At 43.4% G+C, this 18946-nt stretch overlaps 1 protein-coding gene across 4 annotated transcripts in view; it reads left to right on the plus strand.

Annotated features, from left to right (window-relative positions):
- The window catches only part of TTC7A (tetratricopeptide repeat domain 7A), a 267263-nt gene that overhangs the window by 13573 nt on the left and 234744 nt on the right, over window positions 1-18946 (plus strand). The window lies entirely within an intron of this gene.

Below are 18946 nucleotides of genomic sequence, written 5' to 3' on the forward strand. Positions count from 1 at the left end.
TCGTATCTGTTCCCAGAGGCACATTGTAGCAGCACACCTGTGCTTTCACAGCTTCAAAGGCTGTGCTGGAATATATGTTAAGTGCCCTGTTCCGGCTTCCTCCTGTGTTTCCAGCAATGCTGGTCTGAGTGGGGGGGCTGGCTGTCTGGCTACACTTAGCTAACCTCATCACTGGCCAGCATGGGGAAAGGGAGGAGAACAATCCCCGCAGTCTCTGCTGACCCACCTAGTGGGTCAGGGGATAGGCCAGGGACCTTCCCCTCTGGTGGGATCCACAGTCCAGGTCGTCATCTCTTGTCTCAAATAGGGAGTTGAGGGGGATGGGGGAAACCTGGGCCTGCCCTCTACTCCGGGTTCCAGCCCAGGGCCCTGTGGATTGGGCTACTTCCCTATGGCCTCCTCCCAACACCTTCTTTATCCTCACCACAGGACCTTCCTCCTGATGTCTGGTAATGCTTGTACTTCACAGTCCTCCAGCAGTAACTCACTCTCAGCTTCTTGTGCCTCTTGCTCCTAGCTCCTCACATGCGCTTCATTAACTGAAGTGAGGTCCTTTTTAAAACCAGGTGCCCTGATTAGCCTGCCTGTCCTAATTGATTCTGGTAGCTTCTTAATTGGCTCCAGGTGTCCTAATTAGCCTGTCTTAATTGGTTTCAGCAACTTCCTGATGGTTCTGGAACAGCCCATTATCTTACTCAGGGAAAAGAGACCTGCTTAATCTGGAGCTAATATATCTACCTTCTGTCACTCTCCTGTAGCCATCTAGCCTGCACCTGTCACAGAAGGTAAGGGTGAAAAGTTTGCTCAGGGGTGGCCTGCTGAGGCAGAACGCCTGGCTGCGGCTTTTGAGCAGCCAGATACCAGGACAATTAGAGGACACAGTGGGGGGCAATTTGAATCTGGGAAGCTTTGAGGTAACACTTTGAAGATGAGAACCAGTAATGTATGTTGCTATGCTCTGGACTACAATGCTTAATGAAATTTGAGTTTTGCTAGGGAGCACTTGTGATTTTGTGACCTGGGATTCAGTCTAAGCAAATGATTTAACTGCTTGTTTGTTTTTGCTGCCATGTGCTATCACAATTTTCTGGAAACAAATAAAGTTCTTATCATTCAAAAAACTTTGCTTTTATTGCGTAAAAAACTACAATCGCCCCCCTACACACACACACAATTGCTAGTGGGAGAGGCAATACCGGGGAGGGCTGACTTTCAGAGCTGTGCATAAGTCCAGCTATCATTTGAAAAGGTGTTTGTGGGGGTAGAGTGAATGGGAAAGCGAGAAGTCCCAGACAGGGGAAAGCAATTTGCGGATGGAGTTTGGGGAAGGTATGGGAAAGAGTTCTAAAAGTGCTGAAGGGGAGAGCGGGCATGCATCTGTTTAATCTGGAGGGTTATGAGGGATTGTAGCATGTCAGTTTGCTTCTCCATAACTTTAATCATCCTCTCAGTTGCATCCCTAGTGTAGGTCTCATTTTCTTCCACTGCCTGCATTCCCTGTTTTCTGCATTTGAGCATTGCATGACCTCCCGGAACATGTCTTCCTTTCTCCATCTCGGGCACTTTCTTATCAGGTGGAGGTGCTCTGCCGGTGTGTAGGGGGTGCCTTTGAAGGCCACATCTGCATAAACACAAGGAACAATACACAGATGCATGACTGTTAAGTATACGCACAGCATTGAAACAGTACAGTAAAATACCTCTACTAATATACCAATAATTTTCTCACTGACCCTTGACAAGCACACATGCTGGCGAACACTCCAAGCATCATGAGTTTACTCCATGGCGAAAGGCATTCTAAATCAGGGGAGAAACAATATGAAAGGGTCATGGTGCAGTCGACTAGGGACAATATTTTAAATTTTCCTACCCTTTTCCACAGACGGCAGGTTATTGTAGCAGATATCTCACTCCTGAGAGTAAGCAAAGAAGCAGTGGTGCATCTACTACATGCTTGTGGCTTCTACCCCAATCCCTATGCTTCCCGCCTGTGTGCTGTTTTGGTCCCTGCACAAGTGATTGCAGATGGTGTGGGAAAGTTTCCTTCGATGGGGGAAGGAACAAAGCAGCTCTGCCAAGGAACCTTTGGCAGAGGATTGGCGAGTACGTCCAGGAAAGTTTCCTAGAGATCTCTGGACGATTCCCATGAAATCTCAGTGTGCATCGACACCCTGTTCTGCCCTATTACTTAGCTGCACAGGGAAATGTCCAGCACAGAGAAACACAGCCAACCTTCTACATTTCTATGCCCTCAACCCACCTCTGTTCTTCACAAAGCAAAACCACTTACCAGGGGTCTCCTTGCCTGCTTCTTGCTTGCCAGAGTGTGACTGCCAAGACTGGCTGGACACTCCAGAGTGGAGAACAGCTCCTGACTGGATGCACCACCAGGTGACCCTGCTGTGGGTTGTACATTGTTGCCTGCTTTCACCTCTATGTTAATGATTTAGTCCTCTGGGTTAGGTCCACTTTCCACCGGCTCCAGCCCTGCCGAAGTATCTACAGGGCTCTTGGTGGTGGACGTGGAGTCGCTGCCAAGGATAGTGTCCAACTTCTTATAAAAACGGCAGGTCTAGGACGCAGCACTGGGGTGACAGTTTGCCTTCCTTGCCTTCTGGTACGCCTGCCTTAGCTCCTTGACCTTTTCTCTGCACTGCAGCATGTCCTGATCATAGCCTTTTTCTCAGAAGCTTTGGGAAATCTGCCCATAGGTATCGAAATTCCTACGGCTAGAATGCAGCTGGGAGGACTGCACAGCCTCCTCTTCCCAAATACTGAGCAGATCCAGCAGCTCCGTATTGATCCAAGCAGGAGAGGATTTTCCGCATGGAGCCACCATTGTCAGCTGGGGAGATGCGATGTGAGCTCTCCACGCTGAGCAAAGAGAAAGTGGAATTTCCAAAATTCCTAGGGCTTTCAGGGAGGAGGGGCGGACAGTTGCTCGCCTGGCTACAGGGCAATGGAGTTGGAACTGCTGACCAGAGCAGTCAGGGTGGGCATTGTGAGACACCTTCTGGAGGCCATTTACAGCAATAAAATCAAGCGTGGTGTCTACACTGGCACTTTGGCAGCAAAACTTTTGCGTAAAAAGCCCTGTCTCTCTCATCGAAGTCTTTTGTTGCCAAAATTGAAGAGTTTTGTCTCCAAAAGTGGCATTGCAGTGTGTACATCTCTACTGTTTTGTCACCAAAAGCTGCCTTTTTGTGAAAAAACTCTACAGTGTAGACACGGCCTTAATCTCTTACTGGCATTGTTGCATGTACCTTAAGTTGGAACTGACGTGATGCATTCTGTGTGCAGTGGTGTTGTAGCTGTTACAGCCCCAGGAAATTAGAGAGACAAGGTGGGTGAGGTAATATCTTTTATTGGACTAATTTCTGTTGGTGAGAGAGACAAGCTTTTACACGGAACTGCTCTTCAAGTGTGGGGAACTGTGTCACAGCTAAACACAAGGTGGAAGAGATAACACATATTTCAAGGGATCATGCATGGTGAAGTGGACCTTTAACATCCCTACAGTCATAAAGAGGAGAGAGTGGGGTGGGGGAAAACAGGCCACTTCACCTTAATTGGTCCCTTGAAATATGTTAACTATTTGTACTATATAATATGTTCCACCTTGTATTTAGCTGTGACACTGAGTAAGCTTCCCAGATCTGAAGGAGAGCTCAGAGACAAGCTTTTGAGCTTTCATGCTCACCAAACGAAGTTGGTCCAATAAAAGATATTACCTTGCCCACCTGGTCTCTGTGATGCATTCTGGTATTTCTGAATTGGGGAATTTATTACAAAGTGGGACATTGCAGTGCAGGCTCTAAAGCAATCAAAATTACAATGATGGAAAGAAGAAGGGTCAGGTTGAGGGAGATTTGGCTTTTTCCATTGTGAACAAACATATAATATGATGGGAAAGAGCTGATTTGAAGCGGGACTGGGGGAGAGCAGTTCTAGATATATGGAGAGTAGATGGCTGGGAGTGGAATCTGATGGAAAAAAATAGAATTTGCTTTTATATAGCACTTTTCATACTCTTTCTTCCAGAGCACTTTGATGGACGTTTGACAGTGATCCAAACTTTTGTGGTCTTCTTGGAAACTTTTCAGCATTTTACTATTTTTCTGTATTGTGGGTAGCAAATAATCAGGATGTGGGCCCCATTGTGCTAAGTGCTTTACAAACACAGAAGAAAAACCCATTATCAAAAGTCTTGCAGGACAGATTTCCATCCAAAACAAATATCAACAAATAAATGTTTAGGTTAGTTATAAATGCTGGGACTTGAGCAGTTTACAAAGGTAATGGCAGAAATTAAGATCCTTTATCTGAACTGGCTGTATCTGCTTTACCCAAACCTGTTTCCAAATCCCTGACCATTTGTGTTGCAGGGTGGGAAAGGGAAGGAATGTCAGCTCTCTGCAGGTATTGTAGGTTTGTGAGGATTTTCCATAATCCAGTCTGAGTTTAACAAGGACTCATTTTGAAAGCTCTCTCAGTGATCATCAAATGGACAAATTGTCTGTACGTATTCCCTCTTCAATATGAGTCTCAGATGATTTTCATTCAGTTTGGAAGCCCTCTGCTTGGTTTGCTGTGTTGCATGTTCTCTCTCGCTCTGGAGCTTTCTCACTGATCTGTGGTGCAGGTAATTCTGCCGGTTTCTTACTCAGCCCTGTTTTAGCAACAGGAAAACACATCAGAAGCCAAGTTCACTGAAATTTCACTTCTGATCCACTTGGTGCATGTCAGGGCTGGGCTACCTGGTATTTTTTTCTTCTTGTATCTGGTGTTCTGAGACCCAGGGTATGTCTACACTAAAAACTTAAGTCAACCTATATTAGGTCTATTTACAGCCACCGCAGTAGTTACTGCAGTGGTGCAGATCCACACACCACTCCTTGGAGTGTTTCCACTGACCTAAGAAGGGCAGTGTGGGGAGCTGAGAGCTCTCAGCCAGGAGTGGGGCCCCGCTTCCCAGCTCTCCAGGGAAGCAGGGGGTAGCTAGGCTCTAGCTGCCTGCCTTTCTTGTCAGTTGGAGCCATGAAATTGACAGGAGAGCTAACAGCTGATGTAAGTAACAGTATCCACACAGACACTGAGTTGCCCTAACTACACCAACATAAGCCCTATGCCTTTTGTGGAGTGGAATTATTATGTCTGTGTAATAGGGTACTTATATTGGTGGGACAAGGCTGTAGTGTAGACACTGACATAATTAGGTCAAGGTAATCTGCCTTATGTCAACATAACTGTGTAGTGTAGGCCAGGCCCCAGTCAAAACAAGCCAGTAAATATCAATTTCCAATGTAACTTTACAACAGATGTCTCCTGAGTGTACTAGCTGGAGCAGATCTGCATGGATTCCTGTCTTGTCTGGTGGATAAATTCATTTGTAGTGAAACTTTCAGAGCTGGTTATCAGCCTTGACTTGTAAAATCTAGGCAGGACTCTAAACATATCTAGATGCCAGTTTCTATTGTGGCCTACAGTTAAAGGGGAACTGAAATGCTCTTAAAATGAACAAACCCCAGATAATTTAAGACCCCACATCCCTAATAAGAGTAAACTTTACAATGATCTCTTTTGTGTTAAAGTGTGTTTTAGTTATGAAAATCAGTTATCTGAGTTAATAGATCACTTTTCCTAGAGTTGCCAACATTGTATTTTAAAAAATAAGGGACTGTTTTCTTACCACCCTCGTGCCACCTCTCTTCCCAATATTATTGTTATTATTTATTATCACCATTATCATTTATTATTAATATTAATAATAATTAATTAGTACTCACCTACCTTCACCAGGGGTATTTCTTGCTGCTTTTTGCAGCACTCAGCAACTCCTGATCTTGTACAGACAAGAAAAAATAAGGGATGTTGCTTGTAATAAGGGACTGTTGGCAACCATACGTGTCACTGACTCTTAAAGCATTGTGAACAGTGCAGCTCCCTGCACTGTGTAGGTGTTAATGATGACAGTGATACTTAGCATTTATATAGCTTTTTGATCTGACATCTTCAAGTGCTTTACAAAGGAGCATAGGTGTCATTAGTCTCGTTTTATGGATGGGGAAACCAAGGCACATGGAGTCTAAGCAACTTGCCCAAGGCGATAGGGAATCAGTGGCAGTCAAGAATAGAACCTTGATCTCCTGACTCCAAGTCCATTGCTGTTGTCAGAGCCATAGTAAACTGCTGCAGGAGAACCCTGGTTCCTGAACCAGAATAAGACATAAACATTCCTTTCAGTTTGCCTTTAATACTTAGTTGTGGGAGACCCTCACTTGTGGTCAAAATGCACTAGATGCAGGTCTGGGGATGGGATGTAAAGGCCTCTTAAATTTCTCCTGTGTGCTTCCCTGTTTCTGGTGCTGCATTGTGCATTGCCATTCCCTCTGTTCTGTGTTAGAACAACATGAGGGCTGCTTTAACTCAGGCAGGACTGCCACAGCCATTAATGGATGAACATGCAGGGAAGGATCAATGTAGTGCATGGACATCCTGTCATCCTCTTTACTCTGACCACTTCACCTCTTGCCTGCTGCAACGGTAAGGACTTGTTGCATAATAGCTCCTATGGGCCTCTCTGCCACTGCTGAATCACCATTAGGCTTGGGTTTGCTAAACCACTTTTAGGGCCAGATTATGCTGGTTGCATGATGCAAAGCAGCCATGCCAAAGGGCCTGCCCCAGATATCTGTAATTTTTAAGTTTAAATGTGTGATCAATCATCATGTGAGAATGCAAAAAGTTTATAAAAATATTCTATAGTTTTAAAAAAAAAAAGTTAATCATTAAAGACATTTGGAAGCCGTAATTAGAGGCCTGTCATAAATATAAAGGGAAGGGTAACCACCTTTCTGTATACAGTGCTATAAAAATGATTTTACAGAGGTGATTTTTTCCCTTTTGTCTCTGATAGCTGTTCTCAGCCTACAGAAAAATCTTTTTGTTATGCCTGCTGCTCTGTCCCCCAAGCAGAGTGACAGAATCAACAGCTGCAATCACCTTTTACAAAACCCTTTAAAATCCTGCTGTGCTTCTGGTTCAAAATGATCTCTGGCTCAAAATGATCCCACCGCTCTGCCACCATGTCAGGGTTCCTTCCCCGCTCTGAACTCTAGGGTACAGATGTGGGGACCTGCATGAAAGACCCCCTAAGCTTATTCTTACCGGCTTAGGTTAAAAACTTCCCCAAGGGACAAACTTTGCCTTGTCCTTGAACAGTATGCTGCCACCACCAAGCGTTTTAAACTAAGAACAGGGAAAGAGACCACTTGGAGACGTCTTTCCCCAAAATATGCCCCCCCCAAGTCCTACACCCCCTTTCCTGGGGAAGGCTTGATAATAATCCTCACCAATTGGTGCAGGTGAACACAGACCCAAAGCCTTGGATCTTAAGAACAATGAAAAATCAATCAGGTTCTTAGAAGAAGAATTTTAATTAAAGAAAAAGTAAAAGAATCACCTCTGTAAAATCAGGATGGTAAATTCCTTACAGGGTAATCAGATTCAAAACATAGAGAATCCCTCTAGGCAAAACCTTAAGTTACAAAAAGACACAAAAACAGGAATATACATTCCCTCCAGCACAGCTTATTTTACCAGCCATTAAACAAAAGAAAATCTAATGCATTTTCTAGCTAGATTACTTACTAACTTTACAGGAGTTGTAAGGCTGCATTCCTGATCTGTTCCTGGCAAAAGCATCACACAGACAGAACCCTTTGTTCCTTCCCCCCTGCCACCTCCAGATTTGAAAGTATCTTGTCCTCTCATTGGTCATTTTGGGTCAGGTGCCAGCAAGGTTACCTTAGCTTCTTAACCCTTTACACGTGAAAGGGTTTTGTCTCTGGCGAGGAGGGACTTTATAGCACTGTATACAGAAAGGTGGTTACCCTTCCCTTTATATTTATGACAAGGCCTTTGAGGAGAAATATAGGATCACAACCTTAACTCAGTTGGACTAGGAGTGGTGGTTGTTTTAAAGGAATGGTGTAGAGTAGCTGACGTATTATGGGCCCTGTTAAAAATATCCTGCTTAGATACGGGCTGAAAGCAAAGTTCATAGGTATGGGCTGTCCCTACAAGGGGCCAAATCTGGACAGTCTGGAATCTAAATCAGCAATTCCCAAACTTTATTGGTTCATGTACCAACCACCTTCTTACAAAACAGATGTTTGAAGTACCACATGCAAATTTCTCCTTTCTGTGCACATTTTAGGCCTTAATAGGGTTTACTTAAGTATTTATGGACTCCTAATAAAATACGTTTTGAATCTGGCTGGTGGATATCCACCTGGGGTAACTAAAAGAATGAGGAGTTTGGCTGGGGGAAGGTTAGAGGACCATGAGGATTACAGCTGGTTGGGAATTTTTCAATGAAATGGTTTTTCATCAGAAAATGGCAGTTTGTCTAAACGCAGACTTTTCATGGGTTCTGTGAAGGTTCCATTCTGACAGAACTTTTGTCAGGAGGGGTTTCCAGGTTTGTGATAGAACTTGTGCTCAAACCTAGAGAAAGAGAGACATCCCAGAATAGCTTGGAGGACGGGGTACTCACCTGGGATATGGGAAACCCAGGTCCTGAATCTGAAGCAGCAGAGCAGCGATTTGAACCTGCGTTTCCTTCCACGCAGGTGAGTGCCCTGACTCCCAGGCTGTTGGCTGTTCTAAGGTGGGTGGTAGTCTTTTTGGCTTTTCACAAAAAAACTTCAAAATGTCTCAGTTTCATCCTGATGTTCCTGTTCCACGGCACGAAAAGTTTTGTGAGACAGCAAAACAGTTTCCCACCAACTCTAGTGGAGTTCACATGTCTCAGGTGGTGAGTGTGTGTAAATGGTAGCTCATGGGGGAGGGTAGACAGGTGAGGAGTCTTGGCTGGAATTGAGGGGTTTTACCTGGGCATTGGGCAGGTTCAGCTCCAGTTCACCGTTGTTCCAAGGCTTCATATTCCTGTTTCCCTCTGAGCCAGAGAGCTGTGCCAGTGGTCTCTCTGGAGAGTCTTTCCCAGAGGTCATCTCCTGCTTTGGTCCCTGGACTCACAACTTCTTCCTCCCATCCGTTAGCCTATCTGGGATCACAGCACAGCCCAGGGAGACTTCACGAGCCCACTAGTCTCACTTCTGGTTCACCATCACAGGGAAACTCATTCCTGACTTGATGCTACCTTGTAATTCTCTCCTCCAGCCTCTCTGCCTTCTCTCTGCTCCTGGGAGCCACCTAACAACTTTTATCATGTTTATCAAGTAGCTACCACCTCACACCTGGCCCCATTCCCCAGTTAGGCTGCTGATCTCTTGAATACCTCTTTCCTCAAAGGGGCCATGTCATGGAACAGAAATTGGTTGGTACTAGGCCCACTACTCCTTAAAAAGGACAGACCATTCTGTTACAGTGTACCACTTGCAACAAGTGCATGAACCACCAGTGGTATATTTACCACAGTTTGGGAACCCCTGATCTAAATCCCAGAGTTTTGATTGGGCCCAACTTTCCTTCTGTTTAGAAACAAAACTGCTGATCTTTCACACTTCCTGTCTCTCTTATTGTCCCTCTTTGTATTTCCAAGGATGTTTGCATGATAACAGGATATTTGTTGCTTCGGAGTATATTTGTTCCCACTGCTTATTCTTCACCTGAAATTGTTGTCCTTTGTTATATCACAAGAGGTTGCCTTGAAGATGATGATGATAATGTTCATAGACTATGGGGACATCAGGTGAGGAATAATAAATAACAGAATAACTAGTTTTTTCATTTAATATTCCTGAATTAAAAAAATGAGGAGAAATATTGAGCCTATTGTAATAGAGATTGTAAGTAAAAGGGTCTCTGAATAACTACAGTTTGAACAACTTAATTTAGTTTATGGATTTCATAAGACCCTACTGTCTAGTCCAGGGGTCTCAAACTCAGTTTACCTTAGGGCCAGGGCCAGTCCTCAAATCCTCCCAGCGGGCCAATAATGTCACTGAAGATGGTGGTCAGAAAAGAAAATGTTTATATTGTATTTTTTATTTTGAATTTCTTAGAAATAATAAAACTGTCATACAACTTTATACGATTCTTCACCTGCCAGAGAGTTTTAGTGTTTGCCAGACACCTGGCAACGCTTCAGTTCTGTCAGTTGGTTGACGTTTGGCCTCAGTGACTGAGCAGTTGAAACCTTCAGGATTGCAGCAAGGTGGGCATCAGAGAGTTGTGTTCAGTATTTTGACTGAATTATGTTGTTCAAACTGTAGTTATTCAGAGACCCTTCTACTTACAATCTTTGTTCCAGTAGGCTCAATATTTCTTAGACTTGTTTATATTCATTGTGGGGAAAAAAGTGACGCTGCCTCCATGGCTGACTCTGCCCAGCGACTAGTGATGGTATCTCTGTCCCTCTCCCACAGCCAGTGGGAGCCACAGGGGGCGGCGCCTGCATCAGACAGAGACGGCAGCATGGCTGCATGGGTCTCTCCTTTCTGGTCCGCAGTGGGGAGGTTCTTGGGCCGCAGATGGCCTGTGGGATGGGACTTTGAGACCCGTGGTCTAGCCTGTATTTTATAGGTGAATTTACAGTAGTGTCCTTTTTGGCTGATCATAGGTTACATGTATGTTATAGGATACATATACACTTTCTAGGCATTCTCTGTATTTCAGAAAACATGTTTTTAGAGCATGTTCTGCATTACAAGATTAGCCTGCTGCCTGAATGTTGTTCTGCCGAAACAATGCGTGGGATCTTTCCAAAGGCAGATTTTAAAAGGCCCATGAAGATTACTTTTTATATAATACAAATAAAATCAATAAGGATAATCTTTTCATTAATTGTACTACATAAAATACACCATCTATGGGATTCTACTAGAAAAAGACACTGCTTTGTGGAGTGAGACAGGGATTTAAGTTGGATTCATGGGAGGGTGATGGCTGTCTACCCATGCTGATGCAACTATTTCTTTTTAACTTTTACTGTGGGCACTAACAGGGCAAAGTGAAAGCATGCTGTAATTACACAAGCAAAGATAAGGATAATTCATTTCTGTATCATCTCAAGCATGCTACTACTGAGCAATAAAATACTTCTGTTTTCTCCTTGGAACCAATCTGCAGAAGAACAAGGGGGAAAAAAAGCGTGTGTTGAACATAGATCCTGTCCCACATTGCTACTGTGGGTTGCCTTGAGGAGGATAAGCAATAGTAGTTGGTGATCGAGGATGATAGTCTTCCAGGAAATGATAGTGGTTATTGCTGGTGGATCTGCAGGTAGCTAATAAGACCAATCTGGGAGCCACAGATCTTATCTCTGTTGGGGCAGATGTTTTCCAGTGGAAGGGGTGGATTTGGATTGTTGAGTCAGGCTGCAGCATGTTCTTTCCTTCTTTCCCTTTCTTCTTTTCTTCTTTCTTTCTCTATTTCCTGTTGTCTTCATTGGGTCTCAGAATGCTGGGATCCTTGCCACGTGGTCCTTCTCCATTTTAGTTGGTCGAGGACTTGGGTTTCCCATAAGTTTATGTCGATGTTGCACTTCTTCATGTTGGCTTTGAGAGTGTCTTTGAAGTGCTTTCTTTGCCCTCCCCTCATCAGTTAACCTTGACTCAATTGTGAGAACATGACCAGCTTTGAGAGTTGATTGCCTGGCATTTGAAGAACTTGACCAACCCTGCGGATTTGGTGGCAGATGGTTATAGCTTTGATGTTGGAGGTCTTGGCTTGGTACAGAAAGCTGATGTTGATGCTTCTATCATCCCACTTAATTCATAAAATCTTGTGGAGGCACTGTTGATGGTATCGTTCAACAGCCTGGAGGTGTCTACTGAACATGACCCAGGTTTCAGCACTGTACAGGAGAGTGGGGATAATGATATCCTGGTACACGAGAAACTTGGTTTGGTTCTTAATGTCTGAAAGCTGTCCAGATCACTGCACACCCGCTCGCCATAGCTCGGATCTGCCTCAGACTCCTAGGTCACATGGCTGTGTACACCTACGTCATCCAACACACAAGACTGGGGAGGAAGTCCCTTCAGATGTGGCTGTTGTCGATCTATTCCCCAGCCAGACACCCCTTGGGCAGGGTCCTCGCGATCCCTCCCTGGGTACTCACCTTGCTCCAATGGTGGTCAAACCCGGATGCAGTGATGGAAGGTGTTCTGTTGCGACTTCACGGCCCACAGTATCTCTGGTGTCAGATGTGTCTGACCTCAGTTGGGGAGTACACCTTGGTGCTGTCAAGACTCGGGGGCTATGGTCTCAAGAGGAATTGTCACTTCACATAAATGTCAGAGAGCTCAGGGCCATCTGCCTTGCTTGCAAGGTGTTTCTTTCCCATCTGTCGGGTCATATGGTGCAGGTGCTGACAGACAACACGGACTCCATGTTCTATGTCAACAGGCAAGGGGGATCCCGGTCATTGGCCCTGTGTCAGGAAGCCCTTCGCCTGTGGGATTTCTGCATCCAGCACGGCGATCCACCTGGAAACCTCCCACCTCCTCGGTGTTCGGAACATGCTGGCGGATCACTTAAGCAGGTCCTTTTTCTCTCCCCACAAGTGGTCCCTCCACTTGGAGTTCGTCAGGATGCTTTTCTAGAAGTGGGGAGCTCCCCAAGTGTACCTGTTCACCACCAGACAGAACAGAAAATGTCAACAGTTCTGCTCTCTGCCAGGCCTCGACAGCGGCTCGCTATCCGATGCCTTTCTGCTGGCGTGATCAAGCCTTCTGATGTATGCCTTCCCGCCAATCCCACTGATCAACAGGGTCCTTTTCAAGATCAGGAAGGATAAGGTTCGAGTCATTATGCTTGCCCCAGCCTGGTCTCACCAGCATTGGTTCAGCACGCTCATAGGCTTGGCAGTAGCAGCTCTGTCAGCTGTTCCCAACCGTCTGGACCTACTCTCTCAGGATCACAGGCAGCTGCTGCACCCGAACCTTGCTTCACTCCACCTCACAGCGTGGATGCTGGGTGGCTGAACTCTGAGGAACAGACCTCAGTTCTATAAATTTATAAACCACAAGTTAAATGGACTCCAGCAATTACCCAAAGACAGTGCTACCCCAGCAGTGACTTACATGAACATCAGTATGATAATCTCTACTAAAAAAGTCACCATCAAGCCTGACCCCTCTCTAGTCACTCTTCAACCCCTTATAGGCCAGAGAGAAAACATGGTCCTTGTGGTGTGTCTGGTAGGTTAACAAAATTGGGTTGCTGTGATCTGGGAGGAAGCAAGTTCCAAAGGCTTTTGGCCCTAAGGGCAAATCACCCCTTCCCATCTCTGGTGTGGCTAGGTGACTGCATGTCAGGGGACTCTACCTGTGGTGTCTCCTTGACTGCAACTATGGCAGAATGCCACAAAAAGAGTCCTTATAGTCCAAGGCCATTTAGGATTTTATAGATTAAAACCAGCACTTTAAAATCTATTGAGAAACTTACAAACAGCCAGGGCGGGTCTTAATGGTCTCACTGGTTTAATGTGTCCATGGAAAAAAAACTTCATTTAATAAGCAGGCTCATGAATTCTGCACATCATTTTCCAGACGGAATGAATACATAGCCCCATATAGAGTCTATTGCAGTATCTAATTTGGTGTTGACAAAGGCATGGATAATAATTACATCCTGAAGAAATAGTTGCAGTCTATTGCCCAGGCAGAGCGTTGATTTTAAGCTGACCTGGCTATAGCTGTCACCTGCTCCTCTGACAACAATTGGGAGTCTGAGCAGATAAGAATGTCCATTACAAGGCTCAAGAAGAGCAATAACAGTGAAAATAACTAATCATGCCCGTTAGAAAAAGGGTGGCCAAGTGGGTCAAGCATGCAAGACTGGAAGCTAGTGGTCCTGTTTAACTCTGCAGCATTAGGCAAGTCACTTAATCTCTTAGCTACATCTCTCCTTTTAGGAAAAATAACAACTTCAGGGGGTTGTTTGAAGCTTTAAACTCCACTTACCTCACCACCTCTGAGACAGTCAAATAAAAAGTACAATAGGATTATGAAAGACTGTTGGTCCAGAAATAACAACAGATGAAGCTCTTGTGAACTCCTCCGGAAAAAGAAGCTTATGCTTTCAAAATGTGCCAGTAAGCTTTATGAATGACCCAAATAACCAGTGATTTGGGAGTGTTTTGGTGGAGAACCTCTGCTTGAATAAGCTTTTTCTTTGTTTGCAGAAGAGGCATGCTAAATATGAGTGGATGTTGCAGTGAATGTTCAAAAGTTATGGACACCAAATGTGTCTGTTTTTCCAATCTGTTCCATTTAGTGCCAAAAGCACTGCTCAACTGCTTGGAAAAGGAATGTCAAGACTGATGACAAACATTGCTTAGTGTGTGTGGGTTTTTTGCCAGAATTCTCAAAGGTTTGTTCCAGACAGTACTAGAACTAATCTCAATCTTTGATTTATCTTGCTGAAGATCAGGCAGTTTATTTTCAGAGAGATTGTGATCTAGCAGATTAATTTTGGGGCTGAACTCCTGGGTTCTAATTTTAACTCTGGTGCTGAATCATTTTGAGACCTTTCTGTCAGTTTTCCCCATCTGTGCAATGCTGGTAATTCTAATGTTCCTCTAAAGAGGATTAGTTAGTTTTTGTAGAGCTTTAATGTAAAGTGCTAAGTAGTATTCTGCTGACTTTTGTATACTTATGTATAAAGACTAATACAAATTTATGTAAAGAACAAGTCTCAAAAACACTTTTTTGTTTAATGTTCACTGATTTCCCTGAGCCAAGTTTATAAATTGGGCTGCAGGGCGTACACTGGAAACACATTCTTCTAGGCAAAGACATTGTGTACCCAAATTTACTGGCACAGCGTGACATCTGCAGTTCTTTGCCCCAGATGTAGATTCATAGTATAATATGTTTCAGGAATGGGGAACACAGTCTGCAAAACTGAAACTATTCCATCTTGATCACCTGTGAGGTGCTGTCCATCACACTGAATTCCTTTTAACACTGTTCAACACAGACATTATGCCAAAACATCCAGGCTTCATGCTCTGTGCGCTTCAGTGTTCCTTAGTGCCATCGTTGGATTGATAGACAGTTCTGGCATACCTAGTTCCAGGGTTTTAGGAGTCATGTATTAGATGTGAGTTGATTGGTGTGTGGAGAGGAATTGGTATGCTGCCATTTAACTTTATTTGCTGCATCCACAATCCCATCGTTTCCTATCTACCATGGCCACTGAAGCTTTGACTTTTGGCCACCAGTGTGACAGGAGATGTTGGTACCAGTGCTAGTGCGTGAGTGGACAGAGCTTTTGTGTATGCGTGGTCATTGAGTTATATTAAGCCACCATTGCTCCTAGTCTGGGAGGTACATGCTTAAAGACCTGTCAGCAATGATGGATACACATAGTGAGAGGCACATTCATGATACAGCAATTTTTGTAGCAACAATTTCCTAGTATTGACCAAATTCATAAGTCATACTTAGGTTCCCCAAATAATCACACAATGGATTCGGTGTTTTTTTTTTTTTTTTTTTTAAATAATTATATACATGATGATGTGTTTATGTTAGAGGAGACCAGGTCAAAGAGGTGCTCCATGCATGTGTAGTGAAAGGTGGGTAGGTTTGCGATGGTCTTTAGTTCCTGCAGGACTTTGTTCCACGGTCTCTGATGGGCCCCCGAGAAAGCTCTGTCACCTGCACAGATGAGCTTCACCCTTGTAGTAGAAAGTTAATCTGTTCCTGAGGAGCAGAATTGTTGACTTCAGTCCTCATCCTGGAGCTTTAGAGTGGTAATTCGCCAGTGGAGGGAGGCTGTAGTGTGAACTTGTATGTTTTTACTCCCTCTTGCCTCACCGTTCTGAGCAGGAGGTAGAAATGGCTGAATCCTGTCTACACGACAGTCCTCATGCTGGTTTCTGGGTCCACATTAGATATCGTGTGTATGTGCGATGTGTGTGTGTTAATGGGTTGTGGTGGGTTTCTTTCAGTGGGCTCTGGGATGCTGGTTTCTCAGTGTTTCCTCTAGCAGAGAAGAATGGGTTACACCTGGGCAGTCTAGTCCTTGTATGTGTGTGGTGATGCTCATTTGTGATTTTTGGCCTGCCACTCTGCATGATTTCACAATGTTCACGAATCCATATGCTGGACTCCATTAAAAGAAGCCTACCGCCCTCTCTGCATTTAAAAGGACATCAGCTTAGAAATCACACTTCTTTCTAATTTTTTTAAACATACTACCATTGCAAGTAGCTCCTTAGATGAGTATAGCCAAGACAGATCAGAGAAAAATAGTTATGAATTAGTTTAGCCTGTGCATTTGATAGTTCTCTTGTGGAAAAAAACTGAGTTTCATGGCTTCCTCTACATATAGAGTCAGTTTCTTTTGTTTGTGCAGGACTTTCATTTAGCAATCAGCAGGGGAGAAAGACATGTGATTGTAGAACCACAACCTTTGAAGAGGGTTAACACAGAGTGGACAGTTGACAGAAAAGACAAAACACAAAAGGGAATGTTAGTTAACAGATACGCAACAAAGTAATCCCCTATTACTACCCACTACTATAAAATCTATGGCCATTTTTGCATATATGGGCCTTAATCTCTCTGTACCACAGTTTGCCCATCTGTGCCATAGGGCTAATACTTCCCTTCCTCAGTGGTGGTCTTAAGAGATGAAAGGTGCTATAGAAATGCATAATATTGTTCTGTATCAAACAATTGAAAGGTAGTGAATACAAAATACCTATAGATGTATAGTAGGGCTGTCGATTAATTGCAGTTAACTCACGCAATTAACTAAAAAAATTGTGATTTAAAAAACTGATTGTGATTAATCACACTATTAAACAATATAATACCAATTTAAATTTATTAAATATTTTTGGATATTTTTCTACATTTTCAAATAAATTGATTTCTGTTACAACACAGAATACTAAGTATACAGTGTTCACTTTATATTTTTATTATAAATATTTAAATGTAAAAATGATTAAATAGTATTTTTCAATTCACCTAATACAAGTACTGTAGTGCAATCTCTACTGTGAAAGTGTAACTTACAAATGTAGATTTTTTTTAGTTACATAACTGCACTCAAAAACAAAACAATGTAAAACTTTAGCGCTTACAAGTCCACTCAGTCCTACTTCTTTTTTCAGCCAGTCGTTAAGACAAACAAGTTTGTTTACATTTACAGGAGATACTGCTGCCTGCTTCTTATTTACAATGTCACCAGAAAGTGAGAACAGGCGTTCGCATGGCTCTTTTGTAGGCAGCATTGCTAGGTATTTACATGTCAGATATGCTAAACATTCGTATGCCCCTTCATGCTTTGGCCACCATTCCAGAGGACATGCTTCCATGCTGATGATGCTTATTAAAAAACCAATGTGTTAATTAACTTTGTGTTTGGATTCCTTGAGGGAGAATTGTATGTCTCCTGTTCTGTTTTATCTGCATTCTGTCATGTATTTCATGTTATAGCAATCTCAGATGATGACCCAGCACATGTTCGATTTAAGAATACTTTCATAGCAGATTTGACAAAATGCAAAGAAGGTACCTGTGACAGGATGACCAACCCCCCCCCCCCCCCCCCCGGGGTGCCACCTGATGTGGTGGGGTCTCATTGAGCGCACCCTTTCCACCAGCCTGGGTAACTCTAACCCTAACCCTGTCCTTGCTGTGCTAGGCTCTCAAGCCTTCTCCAGAACACACACGGCTAAGGCCACACGCGGCTGCAGACACAGACTGAAATCAGCTGTGTGGGAGGACTTAGCTAGGGGAATGGCCAGCACTCATGTGCATACTTCCTTTGGGATATAAACCCAAAATAATATTGTCTTGCGCTGTATAGAAAGATCTGCAAAGTGAAGGCTCATACAAATTTGCCCCCTCCCTCAGTGTGGAGGAGGATATGCACAGCTTTTTGCCCCCCCCCCCCCCGATATGAATTGCACAAACTGAGGTTTGTAATAAACTTATTTTTTGTTTATTAACTACAAAAGGTAAATTTTAAGTGATTATAAGGGATCACAAACAAAACAAAGCAGATCACTGAGCAAATAAAACAAAACATGCAAACTAAACTTAATACACTCAAGAAACAGGTTACAAAATGTAATTTTTCACCCTAATTGTTATTTTAGGCAGGTTGCAGAGTTTCTGTAGCTTAGAGTCTTACTGTTCCTCCTAATGGCACATTGAGGCTGATTGCCTACTGTCTGGTGGGTGTTCCCCCAAATACACACAGTTGTAATTGTTACATAGTCAGTATTCCTAACCTCAGATACAGAAATGATACATGCATACAAATTGGATAAACATATAAACACATTCAATAGATCATAACCTTTCTAATGATACCTCACATGACCCATCTTGCATAAAACGTATCTTAGTTATGCCATATTCATATCCTAACAATATTTCTATTAAGAATATGGGGTGCAGTGTTATAGTACCAATGTGAGATTTCTGGACCCAAGGTTTAAGAATCTGAAGTGCCATCCAAAATCTGAGAGGGATGAAGCATGTTTTCAGAAGTTTTAAAAGAGCAACACTCAGATGCGGAAACTACAGAACCCAAACCACCAAAAAAGAAAATCAACCTTCTGCTGATGGCATCTGACTCAGATGATGAAAATGAACATGCATCGGTCCTATCTGTTTTGGATAGTTATCGAGCAGAACCTGTCATCAGCATGGACGTGTGTCCTCTGGAATGGTGGTTGAAGCATGAAGGGACATATGAATCTTTAGTGCATCTGGTACATAAATACCTTGCAACGCTGGCTACAACAGTGCCATGCGAACACCTGTTCTTACTTTCAGGTGATGTAGATAATAAGTGGGCAGTATTATCTCCTGCAAATTGTAACTAAACTTGTTTGTCTGAGTGATTGGCTGAAGTAGGACTGAGTGGACTTTAAAGGCTCTAAAGTTTTACGTTGTTTTATTTTTGAATGCAGTTATTTTTTTGTATATAATTCTACATTTGT

Source organism: Lepidochelys kempii, chromosome 3, assembly GCF_965140265.1.
Source record: "Lepidochelys kempii isolate rLepKem1 chromosome 3, rLepKem1.hap2, whole genome shotgun sequence".
Taxonomy (NCBI): Eukaryota; Metazoa; Chordata; order Testudines; family Cheloniidae; genus Lepidochelys; species Lepidochelys kempii.